This window comes from Passer montanus, unplaced genomic scaffold (assembly GCF_014805655.1).
Source record: "Passer montanus isolate IOZ18808 unplaced genomic scaffold, ASM1480565v1 scaffold18, whole genome shotgun sequence".
Lineage (NCBI taxonomy): Eukaryota > Metazoa > Chordata > Aves > Passeriformes > Passeridae > Passer > Passer montanus.
Window position 1 is genome coordinate 6,210,303 of NW_024365381.1, and position 27,605 is coordinate 6,237,907.

The window sequence follows — 27,605 nt, forward strand, 5'->3', positions numbered from 1 at the left end:
GCATAAAAGAATGGAGGATAACATAATGTCTGACAGAGTTGACTGATAATGACTGCAAAACTATAGTAAAGACCCTTGTTCCAGTGATTTTCTCCTGGTATATTTTAAATATTGCATATGGAAACCAATGTTCTGTCCTTATTAACAGCTCTATTACATGCCAGCCTTTGCTTGCAGCTTGGTGTTTTCAACAATGCAGTTGGACTGTGGATCTGTTGAAAGGTTAAAACTTCTGGACATTCTCAAGCTCAGCTGAATCATTTATATCACATCTGCCCTGAAGTAAAATTAGGAATTATTACTAGATGCTGCAGTATGAGGTGCCTTCTCCATCATTGGCTCTCCTAAGCCAGGTTCTTCTGCAATAAATTTGGAACACAACTATGAGCCACGACATTTGATCACAGGCAATTTACCACAGTCACGGAATCTCTTGCTTCTGGCTCTTGACTTCTGGACTTTGTATATTTTTGTTTTGCTGTGTCTCTGAAAACAAACCATACCTGGAAGGGAACACAAGACAGAAATTCCTATCAGAAAGACTCAGTTTAGCACGATGTAGACAAATTAGAATACATTCCCACTCTATGCTTGATTTTAGAAGCAGAATATGGGCATCAGTGCTGTGGGTTGAAAGACATATTTGAAAAAATTGCTCAAGGTTTTACTACTGAGTCTCTGCTCTTTTGAGTAAATCCTGTAGTTAGTTTTCATGTAAAATCACACACAAGTATACACAAATCACATTTTACTGACTGTCTTGAAAGATGGAACTCCTTGTGAGGAACAGAGAATTGGACTTGACAATCTTTATGTGTCCCTTCCAACTTGAGATATGCTATGATTCTATGATTATAATCTCCTGGAGTTCAAAGGAGCAGTGTTTGAAAACAGTTTTGTTTGGGGGTCCTTATTGCTGGTGCTATCTATACATCTTGTTAAAGAAACCCTTGTCTCTTTCCAAAACTAGAAGTGGAAGTCAAAATGGGAGTAAGGAAAAAAGGAAGATTAAAAATATATGCCAAGGTTGCCAAAACAGACAAAAGGCATAGCAGATAATATCCTCCATTTTCCAAGACTGTGTATACTGTTGACTCACAAATTCTCTCAAATTCTTCAAGCAGTAGTAGAACATACAAAGGAGTGAAACTGCTGAGAGATTGAAAGCTTACCTTTGCAACAGTGCTCAGACCCCGTTATGAGAAATACTATATAAGTACATCAAAAGCCTAAACCTTTTCCCCTCACTGATAATACCAATTTATGAATTTAATTTTTTTTTACTCACTTGACCCTCTTCCCAGCAAGAAAATTCATAAGTATTTAAAGTTCTTCCATATAAGGATTGGATTCCTTTGAAATTAAATGATATAAAAATATGAAAATAGTCTGCAGTTGAATCATACTTATTTTTTTTAATATAGGTTTATTCAGCAAATTGGCTACCAGTTGAGAGCAATGGTTTCCATACTACGATTTGTGGTGTATTCAAAACAGATGGAAGCATCTCAAAGCCTGCTTTGTCCAAAGCCAAGAACATTTTTCGGCAAGAAGTCTGAACTTGTTGCCACATAAACAAAATGAGTGATTTAACTTAGTGTCTACATATTTTGGATTGGCAAAAACTGCTGTAAAAAAGTAAAGCCAGAGAGCAGGCTCTACAAAAATAGGAAAAGACAGAGCAGGAAAAAGAGAGAGATACACACACATATGTGTGCACCACACACAAACACACCCATTCTGGCAGCTGTTAGACTCTGAGTGTTTGTGCTGTGAGATTCTAAACAAGTAACAGGGCGTTTTGGTCCATCTGGAAAATTTCTTACACTTTTTCCTCCCCGAGTTTAGGCACCCACATCAATACTGAAGAAAGCATATTTGTATGCCTTCTATTGGCTGCCCCTAAAAATAAAATTAAGCCTTACATTTTCTTCAGGTTTGTTTATGATGTAGATATTCAGCAAGATGCTTTCCAAGAAATCAAATGTATCCTAAAACTCTGAAATGTAGAAAGGTAAAGAGAGTAGATAATAATCTTGACAGCTGTATATGTGTATCCTTGTGTGGAAGGGGTCAAAGATTTAATTTTGTACTAAGACACATGTGCTGTTTGGCCCTGAACTTCACCTAGATGATTCCACTGTAGAGACTATCATTGGGTATTTCCAAATCTGAAGCTTTTGTGGACATTGAAGTTTTGTCCTGGAAGTGCTCATGGAAGAAGACTGAGTGTGGGAGTAGAGAGAGAAAGCTCTGCATAAGTGTCTCTGCCATTGATGTCTTTTGGTGGTTTTGGTATTGCAGAACTGTATAGTTGTAACTCTTGAATTTTGTTCCCTTTTCTAGGGCTGTGTGTCTAGTTAAAGTGTACATCAGACAATTTGCTAAAATGTCTTCTAACTTTGCTTAGTTGTTCCTCCAATTTTTCCTGCAAAAAAAGTGATGATGGTGGCATGAAATGAGAAATTATTATGAAAAATGTCAGACATGGCATCAGGCTATATGCCATGTCATGGCATATAAATCAATGCATTTTGTGAGATTTTAAAGCCTATAGGTGAACAATGCACAAGAACAGACTGGCCAGAAAAGTGAGTTCCAAATCTCATTGACAAAATCATAACAGATTTCTGATTTAAAAAATCTAGGACATTTCAGGAGTGCTGTTGTTTGGTTGTACCATATTCTTAACCACAGAATTATTTTTTACTATATATCTCACAGTTTGAGGACCATGGAGCATACAATGAAGCTGCTGGTGCATTTGTGGACAACCAAAAATGTTCTTTTCAGATAATGAATACATAGCTTAAGTAACCTATAAGTAATTTGGAAGCAGAACTATTCTAAATCCAGACTAAGTGAAAGTCTTACTAATTTCTCATAGTAGATATTAAACTGCCAAAATTCTGTTCATGTCAGAAAAGGTGAGGTCTAATTTAGGCATCTTAATCAGACATGAAATAGTATTTATCTGCAGTGAGAACAAGGTGAAAAATTATTCAGAACTGGTTAAATCATGGTGAGCTTGATTTCATAGCCAACACTATCTATTAGAGAGAAAGCTCAGTGCTTTTTCTGATAAGAAATAAGGCAATTAATGGCACCATGAATGGTAATTGAATTTGTATTGCTGATGAGATTTTAAGGCATTGTGACAAATGGTCTCCAGAACAGGACCTGACAGGATCTGTCTGACCTCTGCAAGAGGCATCTGAGACAGCAGCTACAGTGGCACCGTGAAAGAGGTCCAGGACTTCCTGCCACGCATTAAGCTGGTGATGGACACATGCCCAAGCAGTATTTTGATTCTGTGTTGCAGTCAGATGCAGTTGCACATCCCATTATTCACAGCCTTGGATTTCCTTCAGCATTAAGTCTAGATGTGCAACAGAGAAAAGTTTCATTTTAGTCTGGACCTGATTTGGACAGATGGGGAAGTGATATGCTGAGGTGCACGGCAGAGTGCCATTGCTCTGCATTTTAGATAGCTTATGAAAGACAGAAATTTGAAGAAATAAAGCAATTACGTAGGCAATGAAATCTTCTAACTAAGAAAATCTCTGTCTGAGAAAAAACTATATGGAGCATGGTTCTGGCACAACACCAATAATATATTCAAATATTTTTTTGTCACAATTATCAACACTTCTTTTCAGGACTGTTTTTGATTGTTATACACAGCAAATTCTGAGCCTAGCTATCTTCATTATTTTCTTCTATGAATGAGATGCATTTTCTGTGTAATGGGGGTATTGAAATGTAGTCATGACTGTCTCACAAGTCTTTCATTATTTCATACTTCTTGGGCCAAGTAGATCAGGAAAACACTGCAGAGGATAAATTCAGACTGTGGGATACAGCTTGAATTAGTGATTTTTTTACTTCATATGACTTCTTCTTTTATCTTTTATCTAGCATTTTATTAGCAAAAAGAGGCCATCTTTTTTTTCTTTTGTGTAGCTCTATTAAAGTCAGTGAGCTCAGAAATATGGCTTTGTGTGACTATCCACTTTATAGAAATGTCCCCAGATGACTAGAAAGAAATCTTTGAATGTCATAAAATGAAAAGAAGCTATACAAATTCCTGGGATTTTTATTTGATTTGCCAAAAACATTTATCAAACATGCATTTGTAGAAAACATTGTGTCTTTCTCAGTAATCTATTTTCTTCTAGAATCCAACATAATGAAATATATACCAATAGATTATCTAGCACAATGCAAGTCAATGTGATTTAGTGACTGAGAAGGTGGTAACATTTCATGTTCATAACAAACAGTCGAAGAAGCAGGACAGGAGTCCTAAACTCATGTTTAAAAACTAATGTGAAGGGGGTTTTATACCTTAATTCTGGATCAGTCACAATAAAATACAAAATGTATCTTTAGAAGGATGGCAACTTCATTTTACTGAGATCTGTTATTTTATTAGACATTAGCTCAAAACTTTAGTAAAATTTGCAGATCATTTAATGAATTTGAAGGTAATAAATGCTTCAGAATACACCAGAGCTTTGAAGGGTTATGCCAGCATTTTCTACAAAGAGGAGATCTGAAGGAATAAGAATTTATAACTTTTCTTCTCATCCTTGTATTTTTGATGTTCAAAATTATATTTTTAAGTGTCTGCATGTGAAGCCTCCATATGAAGACTTGTGATTTTAAGCTGCATTCCGTTTATATTAGGTGCTCTGTCTGTAGATTTCTGACATATCTAATTTTAAAAGTGCTTTACTAATACTATATTTAAAATTAAAACCAAAACCAGAAGCCTTTTAAGGATTCTTTTACTTTGTGCTCCTTGTTGGATTTTTGTGGTTAGAGAACCACATTTTTGTTACAAATCCAACAGCTCTGTTATGAGAACAAAACCTAATGATGGGGGAAAATCTTGCCGAGAGATGATTCCTAGTGTATATCAAATGGAAGAACCATTACTTATAGTGAAAAATGGCTCAACTGATTCCGGGCTTTAGCTTTACATGCTAAATAAAATTGAGAATTTGCAATCCAGAATAAGCTAAACTGTATTAACAGTAAGGATTTCAACACTGCATAATCAGAAAAGTATTTAATTTCAAATGGTTTAACTCTGTGTAGGTGGTCCATGCTCTCAATTTTTTTTTGTTTAATCTCAACACAGATCTCAAAGATGTGTCAGAGGTCCCTGAAGAGCAGTAAAACTAGAGTCTAAGATTTCAACCATAGTGAAAGGTGGAGACAGTGAATCAGCTTACTATCTACTAAGCCTTGGCACCTTGTGGTTTTCCTTACATTGGTGCCTTTAGTATTAAAAATATAGGCCCTTTGTAATAGTAATGATTTTGAAAATAACCACTTACTGGTAATTCAAAATTGTGATTCCCAAGCAGAACTGGCCCAGTACTTCTCAGCAATGTAGAACATGAATTTTGCTGTCTCAGGGGAGGGTTCTGCCACAGGAAGCATGGGACACATGTCCAGGAAGTCTGTTATAGGGAAAGACCGTGGAGAGCAGGGATTGCTGCTCCCACTGGCACGGGAAGGATGATCAGACAGCGGCAGTTTGTGAGGGCCACTCCTCACCACAGAATGAGCTTTTGCCAAACCAATACTGGTTTGGAAGCTGCCAGACTGGTTTTCCACACCTTAGGTGTGGGTAAAGGTTACTGATAACAACCCAGAGCCTGCAGTCTTAGAAAGCCTTCTGCTCTACCTGAGCCTGCAGTAAGTCTCTGTTGATCTTTTGCCTTTAGATTCTGTATGTATTATTTGAAGAGAATCTGTAGTCAATTATGCAGTTGACATCCAGGAATTTCTGCTTCTTTAAATCTGAAATGCTGTCTGTCTCAGTGGTCAGGATAAGTAATTTTTTTATTGTTTTGCACCTTTTTCTGGTTTCATATTATGCCAGTCACTCACAGGACTGTGGCTAGGATTTGCCAGTGTCAGTAAAGGATTCTAAAAATAAAGTCAAGAATAATGTCACAGAATGTACCTGCTAGAGATGGGTTTTGTATTCAGCAAAGAGCAACTCTTTAAAGAAAGAAAGATCCTAACAGCTGAAATGGTAGCAGTGCACCATTGCAGACAATCTCAGGCAATTGAAAATTCTTGAAGAAGGGTTTCTCCGCATCTTGTCTAAGATTTATATTGAACACTTGGACCTCCAGGCCAGAGGATGCATGTTGCACAGGGAGAGGGCAGCTCTGAGGAGTGTTATAAGAAGTCCTGCTAACACCAGACAGCCTGGAAGAGTAACTTTATGTAAGAGAATGGAGTATTCTGCTTTGAACAGCCATAACTCTCTCTGCTGGAAAACTAGGAGAGTAAAGTATAAGATATACAGAATCCTTCTTTCTTCACAAATACCTTCTTCCTGTGTGCTCATTTTGTGTATCACATTTTTAGAACTGCAAATTGCTTGGAGAGAGAGAAGTCACAAAAGTCACAGAATATCCTGAGTTGGAAGGGCCCCACAGGGATCACTGAGTCCAACTGTTAAATGAATGGCCCATACGAGGATCAAACCCATGACCTTGGGGTTATTAGCACCATTCCCTACCCAACTGAGAAGTGTATTTTTCAAATGTACATTGAAATATGTGCTTTTCAAGTGCTAATAATTATGTCCCTTCCTGAAAGTATATCTATTGTACTTTATCAAACACATGTTTCGAGCACAGGTTGCAAAATTGTACTTTTAACTAACTGAGATTTCTAGATGAATAAAAAGAGCTCAGCTGAGTCTTAAAAGATATCCAGGATTCTTAACAGAAATAAGTGCTAATTGAAAAATACTCTCTCTTGATTTTTTTCCTGGTCTAGAAGGTTAACTCCAAAAAATACCTGTTTTATTTTTAAACCTTTAGCATGAAAAGTTAGATGACTTAACTGTGATATTTCAATTCAGCCCAAGCTTGAGAATTCTTGATTTTCTTTCCAAGTCATATGTTGCCTCCACTAAAGAAATTACAAAAGAAAGTAGCATCAGATGATCAATGCATATTCTTTGAATCTTAGTGGCTCCTATAGGCAATTGTAGGACACTGTGTGGCAAGCACCAAATCACTTATCAAATAAAGCTTTCCAGCAGATAAATGGAATCTATTTTGTTGGGCAGAGAAGCATGCCATGCAAACCCATTATGAATTGCAGATTTTCATAACTGAGACTCTTGCCTTCTGACACTTTAGAGGTAAGTCTGGTTGGCTATACTGATAGCCTTGGTGGTCCATAGTATAGTTTTGTAGACACAAAGTTTGCACTGTCTCAGAAAATGAGTCCTTTTTATTTACCAAGTTTCTAAACACAAGGGCTCAGAAGAGAACCCCGAGACAAAGGGAGTCACCCTATGTTCAAGGAGAGATGATATCATTTGGAAGTCATTTGCTCAGGGAAGAAATAGGAGGGAGAAAACATCTGTTGACTGTTGGGAGGCTTGCCAAGGACAACAGGAGTTGCGGTTGATAGTTAGGACATGCTAACAAAACCAAGGAAAGTAATAATTGTGTATAGAAGCATACAAGATACATACTACACATAGTTTTCAAAAGATGACCTTCAAACTAACACAGCTGGTATTTTTCTGAAGGATAGTTATCTGTCATTGCTTTGCATAAAGAAAGTAGATGAAAACGAAACCATTTTAACTTAAATATTTTGTGCAGAAAAGAAAATTCACTTTGTCAGCTGTTTTTCAGCCTTCCAGATGCTTTGAAAGATATACTTGCACTGGGACTAAGGAACAAAACCTGTGAGACAGAAAAAACGTACACTTGTATTGCAGATACTGCAATAATCACAGAGTAGCCAGGTTTGGAAGGGACCTCTGAAGATCAAGTCCAATCCCTCTGCCAAGGCAGAGTGACATAGGGCAGGTGACACAGGAATGTGTCCAGGGGGGTTTTGTATGTCTCTGGATGGAGAGACTCCATGACCTCCCTCTGCAGCCCGTTCCAGTGCTCTGCCACCCTCAATAGATAGAAGGGCTAGTTTTAATATTTGGGCAGATCTTTTGGTCAAAGGAGGCTGGGTGACCCATTCCTTCACACTATTGTTCCACTCTTTTATGGGCAACTGCCACAGAAGAAACAATGTGGCTACAATTACTCTTAGATGGTAGTTAAATGAAGATAATTTAAAATAAAGACAGTGCCTAATGTCCAAAAGGTTAAAGAAAAAGGAATGTTGGTGAAACAATATTGTGAAACAATGCAGAACTTGTTTCTCATTTTTTTCTTTTCCTTTTTCCCCCAGAATATTACTGAGAGTATTCTAATGATTATTTTCTCTCAAAAAGATCCTCAGGTCACAATATATTGAGGTGGGGAAAAATAAGTAGCATGAAATGTAAGTACTAAAATTAATTAAACAGATTAGATTAAATTCTCCTGTGCTGGGTAATATAATAATGGAACCTCATACCTAGGATATGGGTAGCTGCTCATCTCTTTAGTCATGTCTGTCTGGACATCTCATCAGGAGAAAACTCTTTCTTGCTTCATTTCAACGCCCCACCTGTGGTCTCTGATGGCATCAGAAAATGCTGAAACACAAGAAAAATGAAAGCAACAGCCCGTTAAATAGGCTAACATGTAATTTTAAGGGTTTATGATAGATTGGGTCTCCAAAAGTTGGGATGAGTCTCCCATAACTTTCCATGGTATCTTAAAAAAAAGATAGTGAACAAAATGAAATTAAGTATCATTTCCCCCAAGCTTTAATACTGTTAAGATTTATTACAAATCATCAAGATTTGAGAAGTATAGCTTTAGTTCTTTGATGGTATTCCTCAATTCCTGTATCTTCTAGAGCTCTCTAGTACTGGTAAAGCTGAAGTCTGTATAAGAATAAACTTCCTAACCACTGAAAAGAATTTTGATGAGTTAAGTCTTCCTACTTTCACTTCAGAAGTCTTCTGAAGGTCTTCACTTCTTTATGTAGAAGACATAAACATTCTTTAAATGGACCCACTGCTACTTAACGTCTTGTGAAAGTTGTAGCCAAACAGAAAATTTAGGCAAAGTCCACATTTTGTAAAACTCCAGAGACTGTGACTATTTTAATTTCAGAATTACTCTTCCATCCTGGTAAGGGGGTATGTAGATGATCTATATATCAGGGCCCATGGAGGACCGAATTATGTCCTCAGCTTTACTCAAGGTGATTGCCCAAACCAGGTGTTATGAAAGAATATTGCCCACAGAAATACATGGACAGGCTGGGAACTGCCTCAAAGAGGGTTTAAGTGTGAGATCAAATGGACAATGTGGGGATTGAGGCCAGTAAGAATTACAGGGATGAAGGTGGATCTAACTTTCTCTCTTGCAGAAGAGAAGTGAGCATCCTGAAAACAAAGAGCTAGGAGAAAAATGAATCCCAGGTTGGAGACACCTAAGACTGATTAAATGATTCTCTGGATATTGAGGAATGACTGTGAACTCTTTTTTACTCCTGAGAAAGGTGTGAACTTGAATCACCCCAAGTACTTTGAGTAGCCTCTCTTTTCCATTCAGTAGCAATTTGAAGGCTTTTTTTCTTTGAGGAAAAACCTCATCACTTAAATTGTGTATCTCTAAACATATATGATTTTATATAACTGTTAAGTTTTAATATTGTTATTTTCATTTCTTCAGGATAAAACTCTTACCAAATGGTTTGCTTGCAAAACTTGTCATTAAGCATAGTAGAATAAATAGCTATGGATAAGCGACCTTTGTGGTGTTTTGAGTTTGCAGATCCTCTAGAACTTTGTTTCATAATTCTTTGGACTGATGAAACATGCCAGGTCTTCCCCCCCCAATTTAATTTTCTTGCTCTGCCAGCGTATTTGTAACTGGGTGGAATCATGTGTTATTTAAATAATGATTCCTGTCTGAAAGTAATTTCTACCCTGTTTGTGGAAGAACTGTTCATGCAAAAACAAAACCTGTGGCAGCTTAGGATTTCTATTTGAAATCCTGAATGGAATAAAATGACTGGAAATAAAGCCTCAAAATATTGTGTGTTGTGATTCCTTGTTCTGTTCTAAACATAGAACTCTGAGTTATTAAAGGGTCCAAGTTCTGGCACAAATATTTTTCTCCTTCCTTTTAATAATTGCCTGTGTTAACCAGACATGGTGACAACAAACTTTGATCCTTACAGCGGTATTCATAAATCTCCAGGCTGCATCCAGTCAAATCATTTCAGGACTGGTGAAAATAAGTTGGTGCTTGCTAGATATATATGGATCTGGTATAAGAATGCAAAAATATGAATGCATTTCATGTTGTCTCTTGTGAAGGAGATTTGGACTGCTAATCCCTGGAAGATTAATGTGGTGGTTGCCTTCTTATCAACAGTACATTAGAAAGCACCAATAATTTTCAATAATGAGAACAGAATATGTCAAATAGTATGCAATCCCTGGTGTCAACATGCTTTATATAAATATTTCCTGTAAACTATTTCTTCATAACAGATTGTGTATTATATACATATATCAATATAAACATGCATATATCAGAATGCTGGGAAAAGTCACGTTTATATAGACTTCTCTAATTCTCCCTGGGACTTTTTTTCCTTCCTTCTCAACTGGGTTTAGAACTATCTCTGAAGTATTATCAAAGTAATAAAGGAAATGGCTAAAATTCCACTAAAGTAAGGTAAATATTGTTTTTAAACATTGATTAGAGTAGATCTAATCCAGCCTGCACAGTTATGGATTTAATGCTCTCCACAGCACTACCTCAGTTCCCAGAAAGAATGATTGTAAGCTGAAATATAATATTTTGCCAGGAAATCACTAGTTCCGAGTTATTAGATTCCAGCCCTGGTTGAGACTGAGGCAAGGAGACAGCACAGGAAGCACTCAGAGTTCTTTGTAAGTGTGGCTTAACATTTTTTAAATAGTATACTTTCAAAGGTAGTGGAGATGATGGACTGCAGCAACTAAACTGCAGGTGCAAAGAGACCCTCCTGAAAACCGTGATTATTTCTTCTCTTCCTGTTGAAAATGTGAGCACAAGTACTTAATTTTGTTCTCTAATGTTTGGAATAGAAGTATTTATATTTCTTGCAGTTTGAAGTAACCATATCTATTTTTACATGAATCCCTGTGTGTGGGATGCATAATGTCATGTTCTCTTTGAGCAGAGCCCACAAAATTTCAATCTTCACTAAACAACTTCAGCCTAAATCAGAAACATGGACCAAATAGCCTATAAGGTTACTGAGGTTGCTGTTTGATGGCATATTCTTGATGCTAAGAAGCTTTACAATACTGGTTAAGAGGATCATATTGTCTACGTGCATGAAGTAGATAATTCAAACCTGAAAACAGGTAGTTTACAATGTATCAGTTATGGTTTATTTTCTTTTAAATCAAGGGAATACTCTTATTTTTCTTTTAATTAAAGAACATCTTTTGGAGAAACCATCTGTTTAGTGAAGGCCAAGAAAAACATTCTTTAATGTTGCTCTTTCATCACGTGGGACCTGCAGTTCAGGTATTTCCTGTTCTTACTTTTTCTCAGCTGTGTTTCCCAGCAGATGACATCTACCCTGTTTATTTTTCAACATAAATCCTTATTGATTATTCCTGGGACAATTCTGCCAGTCACATTGGACTCCTCTCACAGATCAAATTCTGTACTGGTCAGCCTTAACTAGAATATGACATATGACTGAAAGGCTGTTTACATGGAATTATAATCATTTTATTTAAGTGAGAAGTGGGCAGCTATTATAAAACCCCACAACACACTGTCTGTTGTAGGAAACATTTGCATTGCTGGTGTTAGTAGGGATGAAGGGCTGCCTCCACTATGAAGAAACAGATTCCTTTCTATGCTTTGACTACATAGGAAAGAAAAACAATTTTTTTTTTCTCCCTGTCTATAACAATGAAGTTATTGATGGAACCATGCTCTGCTGTTTAGGTAACTCCAGGTAATGCTGTCAGGGAACAGGCTTAGTCCTCACTCTTTCAATAACTATCCCTGAAAATGCTCTAATGATCATTACTTATACACAAATCAGAAGAATCATAAATAGTATTTACTCTGGCAAGTGTCCTGTATTTCAGGCTTCCCAAGAGATTTGCTATCCTTGATGGCAACCTCCAGGCAAGTCTGTGACACTGTTCAGCAGATTGGTATTTTTAAAAAGGGTCATCCAAAGGTTTGGACTAAAATTGCATTTCAGTCCTTCTGGTAGACTGAAATGTAAGTAAAGATACTTGTAGTGTAACGAACAAGTGTGTGAATTCACGCAGTAAATTCAGAAAGAAAATATTTTCCAAACCCCAAATGAATCAGAAATACACATTTCTGCAATTTCCTTTCCTTTCTGCCATCAGTATTCTGTTCATGGGGTCCACTAACATTTCACATCACAATAACCATCAATAGGGAAAATGGTAAAACAGTGACACAGATATAGTTCTACTTCTATAGAAGAAAAATATATTTCTAACTAGTGTCTATATTTTTTTCACTGTAATCTTCATCAGAAATTTTAGATTTCCTGAAGGAAAAATACTTTGCAGAAATTCTACTTTCTGTGAATGCTCATTTCAGAAAAACATGGAAAAAACCTCATTGCTACAATTTGCTTGTTGATCTACTGAGTTTTTAATAAGAACAGCTGGATAAACTTTTTTCTTAAGTTAATATTATGATATTAGAGGTATGAGATGCATCTCTGATGTAATCTTCATTAAATAATCATGTTGTTTTCTTCAGCAATAAAATTCATGCTAAAATATTTGGGCTTGCCAGTCAAAGCAACAGAAAATAAAATAAGGAGCCTACAGAAAAACACAGGACTGTTTCATTTTTCTTGGATCTTGTGGAAGGATATTACTTCTAAAATTGCAGCTCTGCTACCTCATCTGTCAGGTTAATTTCACCAATGTTTTCCATTTCCTTCTGTTGAAAACCATTAAAATGATGGTGTTTAATATGAGGCCTCATTTTAGCGTACTGTTTATTTAAAACAATTGATGCAATGAAAGAATTTGGTTCTCTTTTTCAAGAGTTCCAGGATTTTCACTACCCAGATATAGCCTTCCTAAAGTGACCTGTTAGTTGATTTTGGTTAATGTCATAAATATTCCTTAGGTTCCTAAATGTCATAATCTCATAAATATCTTTGTTCTTAAAACGGGTTGAAGATTTTAAGCTGTTTATTTTCATTCTGTACTCATTTAACACAGGATACTGTCCCCCTACTAGCTCCACCTCACTGAAGTGGACAGAGTTATAAACAAATATTTATTTACCATAACATTCTGCTTGTCTGGTCCCTTTATCAAGATTAAGAAAACACGAAAGCATCAAACCGGGCTGTCCGAACCCGAGAGCTGGCCGCTGCCGCGGATGACTTGCCGGAGCGAGGGCAGAGAGCAAAGGCAGCGCCTCTGGCAGCCAGGGCCGTGCGGGAGCTGCCCTGCCAGCCCGGGTTTGGCTTGGCCCGCTTAGGGCGGAATGTGGCATCCTGTATTCCCTCGGGCAGCTTTCTGGTACGGAAGAAGCAGAAGACCTAGAAGACCTGATTGCTTGAATATTTTTACTGCTTGAAGGTCATGTTTTGAGGCCGATGCACTCACCTGCAAGGTAAGAGAGCAGAGAGAGCCGTGCCGCTGCCCGCGCCCGCTGCGGGGCTGAGGGGCCGCCCTGGCGGTACCGCTGGGCGGGCAGAAGGATGTCCGTGCGCTTAGGTGCGCCCCTACAATTTTTAACACTGCAGTGGCATTCTCACCCCTTATTTATAACAGCTGCGCCCTTTAATCTGAAAAGAAAAGTACGTATTTTATCTGGTAGGTCCTAGTAGTGTTTGTTTGCCAACTCCCGACGGACTCGCTCCTGGCTGGCCCGTGCCGTGCCTTCCCACCCATGCCCCGGCTCTCGTTGCCCCGGGCCCTCCGCGGAGCCGCAGCTCCGGACCCGCCTCCGCGGGCGCTGGCGCTGCCGCGGCGGGACAGCAGAGGGCGCCCGCGCACCGCCCGCCGCGGGCCCGAGGGGCTGCGCTGCGCACCCGCGCACCTGGGAACCCCACAGCCCACAGCGGCCATGGCGTCCCCGCTGCCCCCGCATCCTGGGAACCCCACAGCCCATAGCGGCCATGGAGTCCCCGCTGCCCCCGCATCCTGGGAACCCCACAGCCCATAGCGGCCCTGGAGTCCCCGCTACCCCATCATCCTGGGAACCCCACAGCCCATAGCGGCCATGGAGTCCCCGCTGCTCCACAGCCCCCGCCCCGGGTGCGGGAGGTACCCCCGGCCGGCTCGGGGGCTGTTCAGACATTCCGGCTGTGGAACCCCCCAGGGGTGGCTCTCAGCGCCGGTAACTCAGGGAGAGGGCTGTACAAAGTAGCCCGAACACCTTTACTCTGGCTGCCTGGCCAAGTACCAAGTGAGAAACAGCAGAGGGGAAGCCACCTTTTCAGGTCTTCACTTCTGTTATAACAGTTTAAAAATATTTCAAGTGTAAATTTCAAAAGGTGGTTTTAAAGTATTTCAAGTGTAAATTTCAAAAGGTAGAAGAAAAAGAAATATCCTGTTTATGCACCCAAGGATCCAGGCAGAGATATGCTTTTGCCTCAATACATTTATTTAAGTGCATGCCTAGACTTGACTTTTAAAAATGGTGCCCATATCAGCCTGTATCACATCCCATATCAGAACAATATATATATATTGGTGTTGAGAGGTTTTCCTGTCTATTTACTAGTACTAAAATATATTTAGAGGTTTGCTGGTTTATAGTGTAGAGCAAGTCACAATATGCCATCTTCAAGATCTTGGATCTGAAGTGAAAGAATCTCAAGGGTAGTAACAAATATTCTGTCAAATGCAAGAAGTTGACTTTCCAGCACTATGTTTTTCTTTTTAAATACCATTTTCTCTAGCGATGGGCTAGATAACAGTCATGGGAGATTTTGAAGAAAACAAGCCATGGTTTTTAAACTTTAAAATAATTTGTTTGCTTCTGGGCAGGGTTAGGTCTGACTGGGAATAATGTCTTCTGTTTTGGAAATGGAGATATGCGAGGTTTGTTATTGAGACATTAGAGAGAGAGAAGGAGATCTTGTGGTCTGAAACAACTTCCAGGGCTCTAATTCCACATCATCTGCAATATTTACAAGGCAAATAATTTATATGTAATCTGGCTTTACTCAGTAGAGCTCCTCCTGATCTATACACTGCAGTAGAAATCATAAACAGATATTCCACATCTGTTTCTTGTTTTGAACATGGGAAAAAAGGAATCAAACCCAACATCTAAGCCTCAGTCCATACATTTTAATATTCTAAATGAGACATATCTCCAGTAGGATGAGTTGCCTGCTGTGGATATGTGTTAGTTAATTAATTAGTACCCTTTGCAGACACTTTTTAAATTGCACAGCACGAGAGGTACAGAGCTATCAGTTACTTCAAAGTACCTCCCCCTTAGCAGTGCTTTTCTGACTTTCCTCAGATTTAAAACCCATGTTTTTTTGTGGTTCTGTCTCAGATGCAGTAAAGCTGCAGCACTGGCATTGAGACATAGCATAGCAGGGTTTGTGGCCTTTTCCAATGACTAGGTTATATCATGGTTATAGTTCTAGATGTTAATATATAGAATAAATGATAGGCCCTGAAGTAAAGCCGTATAAACACTGAGCATTGAGCGGATGATGACATCGTAATTAACCAGAAGGGCAAGGTTCCAGAGCTTGCTGTTGTCACCAGGACCTTCTGTAATTGCAGCTTTGTCCATGGTATCTTCCGGCTTCACTTTTTACTCTTTATGGTCCAGGGAACCAGTTAACATTTTTAGTAGAAAACAGTTTGCTGGTAGAGGAATAAAATCTGACAGCTAAAAATTGTAACTATCAACATTGGTATTTTACAGAGCCTAAATCGTTATCTGCATCAAATGTACTTGACTGAATATGACAGTTCTGTCAGCAGGGGATTAATGCCTAGCAGAGTTTTTTTGTGTCAGTCCTGCTTATTCTCACACAGAAGCCAAGGGTGGCAGAGAAGGTAATTCAGGGCATTTTAGTTGTCTCAGAAGCTGAACAATTCTCTTTGCAAAGCGGTGATTACTGATTTGGAAAGTATTTCAGATGTAGTATGCTCCCTGCCTCAAGCACAGTAAGAACTGTGTTCATTTACTGCAAAAGTGAAAAAGAGACATGCTGCATATCTGGACTGGTGGATTTGCTGAGTTGAAAGAGTAATTTTGGGACTTTAGGCCTCTCAGAGCAGTTCTGTTGCTGGATGTTGGCTCCCTGCATCTGGCCTTTAAGAAGCCCGTCCAAGAAGCCCTTTAAGAAGCTTGTGATGAAGACACTTTCGGAGGTAATAAATAATTTCCTCTGAAATAAGGAATGAGTAATGAGGTAGATATATATATATTTAACTTCAAGATTTGTGTCTTAATTCAGACAGAAAGAATCACTGAATGCAATCACAGAATGTCCTGATTTGGAAGGGATCCACAATGATCACTGAGTCCAGCTTCTGGCCCTGTACAGGAGAGCCCCAGGAATTGCACCATGTGCCTGAGAGCATTCTCCAAATGCTTCCTGGACTCTGACAGCCTGCTGCTGTGACTACTTCCCTCAAGGCCTGTTCCAGTGTCCAGCCACCCTCTGGGTGGAGAACTTTTGCTAATATCCAATCTAAATCTCCCCTGACACAGTTTCATGACATTTCCTTGAATCTTATGGGTTTTATGGTTTTTATGACTTTGTGTTTTATTTTTATTCTTTATGACTTCTATCTGCTAGGTGTCTTTATGTAATTCAGTTATTTGTTCAGTGCTTCTAAATTAAGTAGCTAACTTTAGAGAGAACTTAATAGAAAATTTATGATTTCTTAAGAACTTTTGGCCTTTTCCTCTACTTTCAAACTACATGAAACACATTGAATGCTCTGTAGTGATATTTTTAGTTTATCACTTGTTTTTAAAAACTTTTAGCAACGAAATCTGTGAGCAAGTGTGACACTGGATCCTCTTAGGAGGCTTGTCCTTAGTACCTTTGAATGTCAAAATATAGTGAAGACTCAAGTTTGTAATCCAGTGGTTCTTGAAGTGGAGTTGTGTTGAGCATCTCTAAAAAGAATTATATACTTTTGGAAATATTGCTGATTCCACTGCTGTGTTCCTCATATAAATCCAAGGCACCTTACCATAGTTAGTAATCTTAGCAATAGTGAAAATAGCTTTTTAAACAAACATACTTTTAGAGTTGTTTTACCACAGAAAATTAAGATTTCTTGCTTTCCTCCTCCATCTACATGCACATTACATGGCACAAAGGAATCTTTCAAATGATAAATACATATAAAAGGAAGAACAAAATATCCAAGATTCAGCAATCAGGTTTTTTTAATTAACTCTGCTTTATTTGTTCATGCACAGGCACAGTTTGCCGTGTACTGTAAAGATTGATTCAAACCATGATCCCTTGTCTAATTCCATTATCCCAGCCATTGAGATACAGACCCTGAATGTGGTGTCTGTTTTCCTTCTGTCTTCAAAATTTATGCCAATTTAGTTTTTAGTACAGGAAAACACATATTCCAATTGTCTTGTTTGAACACCAAGCACCATGCCAAAACCGGGGCCATCTTAAGGAACTCCCTTTCTCCTCAGGCTTTAGTGGTTTGTATTAAATGAAATCTGGATTCACAGCTATTCCACTGAGGTTTTTCAAAACCGTTCTTGAAATAATTTTTTGCCATTTTTGCTTTTGTTGACCTGATGCTTTAAAATTATAGAGGTTGCCAGGGCTCTTACCACTTAAATTAGTGTCTAAATTGCCACAGTATCATACCTTTCTAAAGGCATGTAATTATGGTGCCAGATTACATGAATTTCTGATTTATGATGAACAAGTAGTAAACATTGTATCACTTTGTGATGTATGTGTCACTGCATTTTTCTGTTCTGCAAAATACCATTCCACTGTTACCCGTATTTTCTGTGCTGCACAGAAAATCAACTTGTCCTTCATTCATTAGTCTAATCCATTCACTGTAATTTGAGGCAGCAGTCCCAAACTAAAAAAACCCCTTGATGTTGCAAAAAGTTATATTAATGTTAAGTTTCATTCCCATGCAGTCGCTTGCCTGTGAGAAAAAAAAAAAGTAGCAATATAAATGCGCAACACGTGATATTTGCATTTTTTTCAACACACCTACTGCTGATTTACCCCATCATAGTTTTATGAGTTTGCTATGATAAAGGCAGTACTGAATTTGTGCAGACTGCTTTGAAAAGTGAGCCACAAGCTGTTGTGGCAATAGCCACATTTCTTTCTGCAGACATTGAAGCAGAGGGCTGGATGTGACCAGAAGAGAGAGGGATTTCAAGGAAATCTTCAGTATGCAAGTGAATTACTGACATAAACTCCTGTTTTGTTAAATTCTGTTGTGTAAATGTAAAGATCTGAGTTACTGCTGTATGGAACTCTCAAGACACTGAATCACCTGCTACAAAGCTCCTTCCTCTGTCTGATATTTAGCGGTAGCTCATTATCAGGCTGCAGATTTGGTGAAATGTGGGTTCTGTCTTTCTTTATTAGTAGTGATAGCTGGAGTGGAAGTATTCCTACCTTGTGAAGAAGTCCTGCTGGAGGCCAGCAGACTCCTCCTAATCCAAGGAGGCTGTGTCTCCCTTGTGTTACCTCTACTTATTTATACAGGATCAAGCCTTACAAGTGTTTTTGCGTTTTTTTTTAAGGAAAGGACTTCATTTTAGAAACAAAATATTTTGTTTCTTTGACAAATCAAAGAGATGTTTTAACCTACAAAAGTGAGTACAGGACAATTCAATTTATCATCTCCAAGAGTATTACAGAATAAAAGTTACTTTGTTTATTATACAATTGACTCTGGCTATCACCATGATACCATGACTAGTCTTTTTTCTTCATTTTACACATTGATGAAAAAAAATCCATGTGATTTTGAAAAAATCAGGCAACAATTTTTACAATTCATCTTTAAAATTCATACCTCTAGACCAGTATGTTAAAACTGATACTTTACAGTTTGAGTTCCATATTCTCTGTACTGGGAAAATGAGAGTAGATGTAGTTTATGATAACCAGACAGATAAAATCTGTGAAGTGATTCACTGTGAAGTGATTCCCCAAGTTTGCCAGGAATTTAATTTATCTGTAGTAGAATTTAACTATCCAGTAGGGGTTGTGATATTAAAATGCTGAGTCCTCAAAGGCTGATGTTCACTAGACAACAAAATATCTTCTCTGTTGAAGAGGTTTGCACAGAATCCTCACATTTTTCTGATTGAAAGAAAGACTTCTAGTCCAATCTAAAGGCGCCAGTGTTAAATTACCTAAATTTTCTTGGTATAAAATAATTATTAAATCAAGGACTGGGATGTTTCTCCACTGATTAGAAAATTAGAAAATTCCCCCCCCCCCCCCCAATAAATATGTAAATGCATTTTTAAAGGGAGAATAATTTCAAAGGAAGAAAAAATATGTACAGTGGTATAGGAAAAAAAACCCCTTCTAGTGCATTTATTCAAGTCAAACTTCTAGGGGTTAGGAAAATGGCAGGGGATATGTGGTTTTTTAAAATTTATTCTGAGTGAGTGCTTTCAGTTGCACAGTAAGTGATTTTTTGCCAATTTCTTATTTCATAACTTTGTGCCTTCACTTTTTTAATACTATTTGGAAATGCAACATTTACGAAGAATTGAGCCAGTTTGTTTTCCTAGTCCTTAATAATTTTTTCATCTTAATTTTTTTTTTTTGCACTTTCATGTCAGATAAACCCAAATTTGGATTCTTCTGTTCAATTCTGCAGCTAAATTGACAATTTACTTATTTGCAGCTTCACAGTTACTCTTAACATTTTTTTCCCAGAGGTTCTTGAGTTTAAAACTTTGTTGCTGTGTTCGAGCCTATATTTCTAGCAAGTTTTGTAGTGGCTTTGTGTGTGATATTACAGCTGTTCCCCTTGAATTTAATTCTGTGCCCCAGAATTTAATGCTGAAATTCACTTTTTGCTTTCATAAAATTGACAAAATGACAATTTTATTATTAATAAGCCTTCATAATAAATAACATGATGTTCTATTTGTCCTCAAGATGTGCCATAATTCATTCTTTCCAAGTGTAGGTACATATTAGTTTCACCTCACAGTGCATTTGTAAGCTTATTAATAAGGCCAAGTCTTAACATCAGAAACCTCCCTGCAATTTAGAGGGACTTGTCTTGTTTCCTGCTCAAGGGGCAGCCTTCTTCTTCTTCTTCTTCTTCTTCTTCTGTGAGGCACTTCTGTGAGGTCACCTTTGCCCTTTTGAAATTAGACTATGGCTTTGCACATTAGACAATAATCTCAGTTAGGAATTCTGGCAAGGGTTTTCTGAAAATCCAGGTGCACAGTATCCTCAGCATTCCCCATGTTTGTATTGGCAGCCACAGGCTCAAACAATTCCAGCAACTAAGTGAGGCATGCATGCCCTTCCCTTCCTGAGACCATGTTGGCTATCCTTGATTCAAGATGTGATTTACTGACCTTGCATTTTCTCTTTTCCAAGGCTTTCCCCACAACTGGTGCAAAGCTGCAGGAATAAGTCTATAATTTCCTGATCAATAGGTCCTACAAATGGCCTTATTTGGATGACTTGACACACTTTCAGTTCTTTTCAGCCTGTGTTCCTTTAGTTTCTTTCCTTTGAGTTGCAAAGGCCAGAATTTTATATCAAACTTCCCTTCGGGTTAACGTTTGTCAGGATTTGCTACCTGTAGCTGATAAATCTTGAGACCTTCAGTGCAATCATCTGGTCCAAAGAAATGGTGAGGGGAACACAGATTAAACAAGAGGTTTTATCATTGGATGATGAAACGATTAAGCCTAGTAGAACTTCTTAGATCTTGTAATGAAATTGGTGCTTCTTCAGAAGCTTGCAAATTTCAGATCATAAAATCTGCCGATTTCTTGCTCTGTTGAAATCGGTGGGCTTTTGCTTTCATCATTGAATAATACTTGTAGCTGAAAAGAAGATTTTTAGATAAAACACCAATCAGAAGAGAGGCAGAAATAGCATCTTTGACTCATCCCCTTTCTTATTTGTTCATCATAAAAAAATCATAAACCTTGTAAAGCTCTTTTGACTAAGCTAAAAATTGAAATTAATCTTTCATAGAAATAAATGTGGTAAAAAAGGCAGAGGTTTGCTAAGGAATTAATGTAGAAGGTTGTCCAACATGTCATTTTCTTCTCCAGTAATTTTGCAAATAATTATCTTTTTAAACTTTTACAAACTTCTCTTTTACTAAGAAAAGCCCAAACAAGAAATGGTTGCATATTATAAATTTTGAGTTGCTCTTTGGTGGAGACCAGACTTCTTAAAAGTGTGCTTCTAACTCTCTGTATCAAATCTTAGTAGTAAACTTTTTCCTTAATTTTTGTTTCTTGAAGTATGTTTAGTGCATGATGAACTTCAAGGAAAAGAATAGAATTATGTATTCTTTCTACAAAATTGCTAAAAGACATTCTGAACTTACTGAGCATTTTGCTGTTAATTCTATTACTTGTATTATATTTTGAAATAGATAAATAATTGTTAGCGTTTGATATACAATATTCACTAAAATTAAAAGAAATTGACAATAACAAAACCCTCAAGAAAACAGATCGGAAAAACAGTTTAAAATTTGGCAGAGTAGAAGATCTTCCTTTTCATAATTTTTTCTGATAAATTGAATTAAAACTCACAGTTGCTGTGTATATTATTCACACAAGGCCATTTTTGGCCATTTGGTCTTGCCAAGTAATAGAGATCCACATTTCATTTTTTAGCTCTGGCCTGCCAAGTTATATAAAGGAAATGTTTGCCCTCAATATTTTTTTTTTCCTAAATTATTTGGAGTGCTGTGTTTCAGTCTCCTTTGGGTCTATTCATTTTACAGAGGTTCTGTATTCTGTCGCTTCTGTTCATCTTCCAATAACAGCAAATGTCTTACATCCAGAAATCTTTTCTTCAGTTGAAGCAGAGATCACTCAATTCCTTGATTCCCACTACCCTTCGCACAACCTATGCCTGCATTTTCCTGCCAGGAAAAAACCTTTTAGGAATCTGTTTTTCCCATGCTGTTTACCTTCATTCTTGATTGGTTTTCCTTCCTTGACTCACTTTTTCTCTGTCCTTACTCTGTTACAGTGGTATAGTACTTACATGCACCAGAAAAAAGGTCTCAGAACCTACAGTGAACCAGGTGACTGTTAAGAAAGGAGTCTGACTGGAGGATTTTAAAATGCCCTTTTTCTGTCAAGATAAAGCTGATAACTTTCCATGGAGCCTTTTAGACGTGAGTAAGTTCTGATATGTTATAGTTAGTGAAGTGGGGTCGTAAAAGGTTGTCTGCCTTTAAATTAAGAAGCAGAGATGAGCTGGCCTACAAGTCTTCATTTTCAGAAGTGAAATGCTATGTAAATCAGTTATGGAAATGTGAGGTTTAACATACCTTGTCCAAATTAGCTCTTTCCTGCACACACTTAACTAAATATTTTGCTGTGTTTAAGTGGCTGCAAGTATATACTGAATGGGAGAGATCACAATATTAAGTTACACAGAGCCATCACACATGGTGACATGAGGGATGTTATTAATTTCTATTTTCTGAGAAAAAGGAATGATGCCAGAGTAAAGATTCCTGAGCTACAGTTAGTGACTGAGAAAATAATTTGGCTATTGTGTTTAAAGGGCTTATTTCACAGCATTTTTCACTTTATGATCCCAGTTTCCAGAAGAAACCCATGCAGCTCTGGGACTTCAGGACATATGGGATCTGGATCTTTGTTGATGACTTCTGTTTTAAAAGTCAGCAAGATAAACAGATATGTGACAGGGGGTTGACTTATGTCATGCCACAAATGTCACAGGCTTAAGGTACAGTTATATCTGTGGTAATCTAAGCATCACAACAATGTAAACAGTGGTTTGTGTGACTAACAGTGGAGCTTTGTTGAGAATATTTGTACCAATTATATTATGAATGATGGAATTTCAGGCACGTGTTTGGATTACCTATCCATTTCAGTCGTTTCCTGTTGTTGATTCTTTCTAGCAGTAATTTTTTCCAATTACAGGAATCGTTAGGGTTTTTTTTTCCTGGAGACACTAGGCCTTTAGTATAGGTAGGAAAAGCGTCTGGATGGTTTACACAGCCATATCCTCAAAGGGGCTGCTGTATAGGGTATCTTTCAAAGCTTAGCAGAGTGCATACCACAGCTAGAGGATGTAGAACATCTCAAGGGTCCCTGTGGCTGTTTAACTCTTTGAATAGATGGTTCCCTCCAGCATGAGAAGGAAAAAAACCCACATTGGTTTGCCAAAGCTGTGCAAACACATTCATCCAACCAACGCTGATCAATTATGTAAAAAAATGGGACATTTTGGGAGCAATATGCAGATGAAGGGAAAGAGGCAGAATTAATTGATTTAGTGATTATTTTTTGCTTAGATGAACAATATACTAGGAAAAATCAGCTGCTAAAAAAGATATTCTGGTTATGCAAATGAAGGAAATGGGCTTTTTCTTTATTGTTTAGAGAACCAAAAGGTGCAAAAACCTGGCCTATTTCCAAAAGCACACAATTTTCCTTCAGTGGGGAAACAATATTTTCCTGGAAATGTTGATCACTCTGTTTGTGGACCAAGATACCCTTTTGCTAACACTGCTAAAGATATGATTTTTGCCCTAAACATGAATGAAATTTCAAGTATCAGTGGAAATTCTCAGCAATAATATCAATTTGTAGAAATACTATTCTGTTCCCAGATTATTGTATTACAATGGGTTCTACTTGCATAAAGATGAGACAAAAGCAACCTTTTCTGTAGTAGAGATGAAAGCCATCTTGCTAAGTTTAGCAGTGGACTGTAAAACAAATCAGCAATTTTATGAAACAAATCAACAGTTGTGTGTGTGTGAAGTATTATGTGCTAGAGGACTCTCATTTTGTTGATTCATTATTTCCCCTCCAGGTAGGTCCATAATGGAATTTGAGCTCACCAGATATCTATCCTGTCTTTCTTCTGATGTAGAGGAACTGACAAACTAGGGGAAACAAACCAATTATAAGCAATTGTCTTGCATGTTACTAATTTCTTCTTGGTATTCCTAAGTCTTTGTTATCCCTCATTTTCCTCTTCTTTCATTTTTTTGCCCATGTGGTATTGTTTTTCCAGGGTATCATTCCAGGTTCCATTTTTTTCTCACTACTCTTGGAATTTATATAGCACTCAAAAGTACTTAATTGTTTGCAGTAATTAATATTTTTTTACTTCTGGATAAATATAGGAAAGTTAAAGGAAAAAAGCAAACAATTTGTCAAAGACTTCTTATGAAAGCAAAAGAAAATAAAGAAAAAGAAAAAAAATAAATGGAATGCAAAAGACCTAGTTTGTGCTTCCCCTGAAGTGCCCAAGAATTAAATCAGGTATTTATAAGTGGAGTTTTCAGATAGAACCTGTGACTGGAAATAAATTCTCAGTGTTTAGGGAATGCTGCTATTGGGAAGTGCTTGAGGAGCAATCTCTTCCTGTATGTCCTACAAAATGAGTTTTTTCAGTCAGAGAAATCTATGTTGAAGATCTGATGTGATAAGTAGGGATAGAAACTTATTAATTAATTAATTAATAATTTTTTCTTTTAAGTTTGATTGTGGCAAAACTGCTGCTTGGTCTTGCAGTTCTGAAAAGGCAACTTGGGTGGCACCATCATTTCATAAGTGTCATTAACCTTCTCTCTTTCATGTGTCTTAGAGGTAACCCTGAACAACTAATGCAATACCACAAATACTGCATGTCTAAATGTTTACATAATCTTAGAATATATTGGAGCTAAGTAATGCTTAAATGATCTTCAAATGGTGATATTCAGTGAACATCAAGGAATCACATCTTGGAAGATAGAGAATATAGATGAGATGGTGGACATTGGATCTTCCTATTCCCAACTGCATATGGACAGTTAGTGTAAAGAAAAAACTTTCCTTTGTAATGCTCTAAATTCTGTGGACCAAACTCCTACATATTCTTGAAATTCTCTTACAGTAGAATTTTGTAAGACATTGACTGTTGTTCTTTCTTCTTCTTAAACAAAAATTAGGTTGTAAACTTTTTACAAGTCCTTAATGTTGTCCCAATTTTCATAAAGGGTGAGAGGAATGATCCTGAAAACTACAGGCCTGTCAGTAATACTTCAGTGTTTGGTAAAATTCTGGAGATGATTATTGTGGGAAAGATTGGGAAACACCTGAAAGACAACACAGTCATCAATCACAACCAGCATGGCTTCTTGAGGGGAAAGTTCTGCTTTCAAGCCTGATTTCCTTTTATGACAAGGTAACCCACCTAGCTGATCAAGGGAAGCCAGTTGATCTAATATTTATGGATTTTAGTAAATCTTTCGGTACTGTGTCACACAGTATCCCTTTGGGTAAAATGTCCAATTTAGCTCTGGATAAACACATCATGTGATGGGTGAGCAACTGGTTCATGGGTTGGATGCAAAATGGGGTCACATGAGACTGGCAACCTGTCAGTCATTCCTGTGGGGTTCTGGAGGGTTCCATTTTGGGGAAATGACTTGAACACAGACCTAGGTATGTTTAATGATGATACTAAATTGGGAGGAACTGTTGACTCCCTCAAAGGCAGAGAGGCCCTGCAGAAAAACCTTGACAAATCAGAGAACTGTGCAATCACCAACCACATGAAATTCAACAAGAGAAAGTGCTGGATTCCACACCTGGGGTGGGGCATCCCTGGGTGTATGGACAGAATGGGGAATGGAGAGGCTGAGATGGAGCACTGTGGAACAGGACCTGGTGGTCCTGGTCTGTGGCAAGTTGAACGTGAGTCAGCAGTGCTCTGGCCGCCAGGAGGGCCATCGCTGTCCTGAGGTGCATCAGGCACAGCATCACAGCCAGGCAAGGGAGGGGATTGTCCTGCTCTGCTCTGAGCTGGGAAGGTGTCACCTCGAGTGCTGGGGGCAGTTTGGTGTAAGTATAAGAAGAACACTGACTTTCTGGAGAGAGTCCAGAAGAGGACATGAAGGGTGGATGAAGATGGGGAAGGATCTAGAGGGGAAGCTATGTGGGGAGTGGCTGAGGTCATTTGGTCTGTTCATCCAAGAGGAGACTGAGGGAAGACTTCAAAACTGTCTCCAGATTCCTCATGAGGAAATGCAGAGTGGCAGGTACCAATCTCTTCTCTGTGATGACTAGTGACAGGACCTGAGGAAATTACCTATGTTAGGGGACATTTATGTTGGATATTAGGAAAAGGTTCTTCACCCAGAGGGTATTTGGTCACTGAAATAGGCTGCACAGGGAAGTGGTCACAGCACCAGCTTGACAAAAGTTCAAGAAACATTTTGGCTCTCAGGCACATAGTGTAATTCTTGGAGATGTCCTGTGCAGGGGTGGGAGGTGGACTTCAATGATCCTTATGGGTCCCTCCCAGCTTATGATATTCTATGATTCCTTGAATAAATAAGGGTTTTGGGGTCAGAGCAATGCACTCCAGTGCTGTTTCTATCTGCTTTTTCATTTTCCAGGTATTCTTTAATTAAAAGTGTTATAGAATTTGCCTGTAAAAAGTGGTAAATGAATACAAAGGATATAGGGCATTGTCTAGGTGGAATGAAGGAATTTGAACTCTAAGACTGTCTTGTCAATTAAGAGATAGTTAGGTTAGAATTGCAGTGTGGAATTCTATTGCTTAGAAAATATGCAATTTCTATTTGCTCCACCCTGTTTTCAGTTATATGAGGCAATATGATTTAAAAGCAATAAGGCTTTCTGAAGATATGTGGAATACCAAAAATTAGTTTAGTATCTGTATTTGACCATGTACTGGTCAAGTACTGAGCAAAGGCAGTTCTAAGAAAGGATTTTGTGGTTGCCAGATAAGCAAAAAAATTTTGACTAGTTGTTTACTAGTGTTATGTAAACCTATTGGTTTGTACTCTTAACTAAACTCCTAAAAATGATGGGTACTTGCTTGCTTAGCATTCATGTCAGCAGCAGCTACCCACCTTTTCCTAGACTTAAAATTGCATTTCTAGTAGTATTTTAACTTTTATTATCTGAAATTTTCCTCTAGAAAGAAATATGAGTATTTTCAACATATGAACTAACACTGTTCACCTCCATGTTTTCTTGATTGAACTAAAAGCAGAAAATGGAGTTTTCAGGGCACAAGGATTAGATGAAACAGAAAACTAGTGCAAATGTTTGCAGATCTAATTAGCTAATATAAGTACTTTTAATCTAAAATTCCTCAGTGTACATGTAAATAGTACATCCATCTCTCCTTATAGGACTCTGTGACTGAGTTATAATTCTGTCACTGAAGTCGTAAGAAAATCAATTTTTTCAGATGATAAATTTAATTTATATTTTTTTGGACAAGTGGCTTCTTTCGCTTTTGAGTGCAAAAAATCTGGTGGTTTTGGACCTGAATTTTCCCCTAGAAAGCTTTTCTTTAATTTTCTACTATGTGAATCTCCTCTCCAAGTACCTGTCTGTACATTTTTTTTTTTGCAGAAGTCGCTCTTTGGACTGTTAACTGTGTACCATGGCATGTGG

At 37.8% G+C, this 27,605-nt stretch overlaps 1 long non-coding RNA gene across 1 annotated transcript; it reads right to left on the bottom strand.

Annotated features, from left to right (window-relative positions):
* Positions 1 to 319: 319 nt before the first annotated feature.
* On the bottom strand, positions 320 to 13,786 carry LOC120500455. The gene is made up of 3 exons (XR_005627099.1): positions 13,580 to 13,786; positions 8,410 to 8,530; positions 320 to 503 (listed from the first exon to the last, which is right to left on the bottom strand). It is a non-coding gene; the product is annotated as an uncharacterized LOC120500455 (long non-coding RNA).
* Positions 13,787 to 27,605: the final 13,819 nt, after the last annotated feature.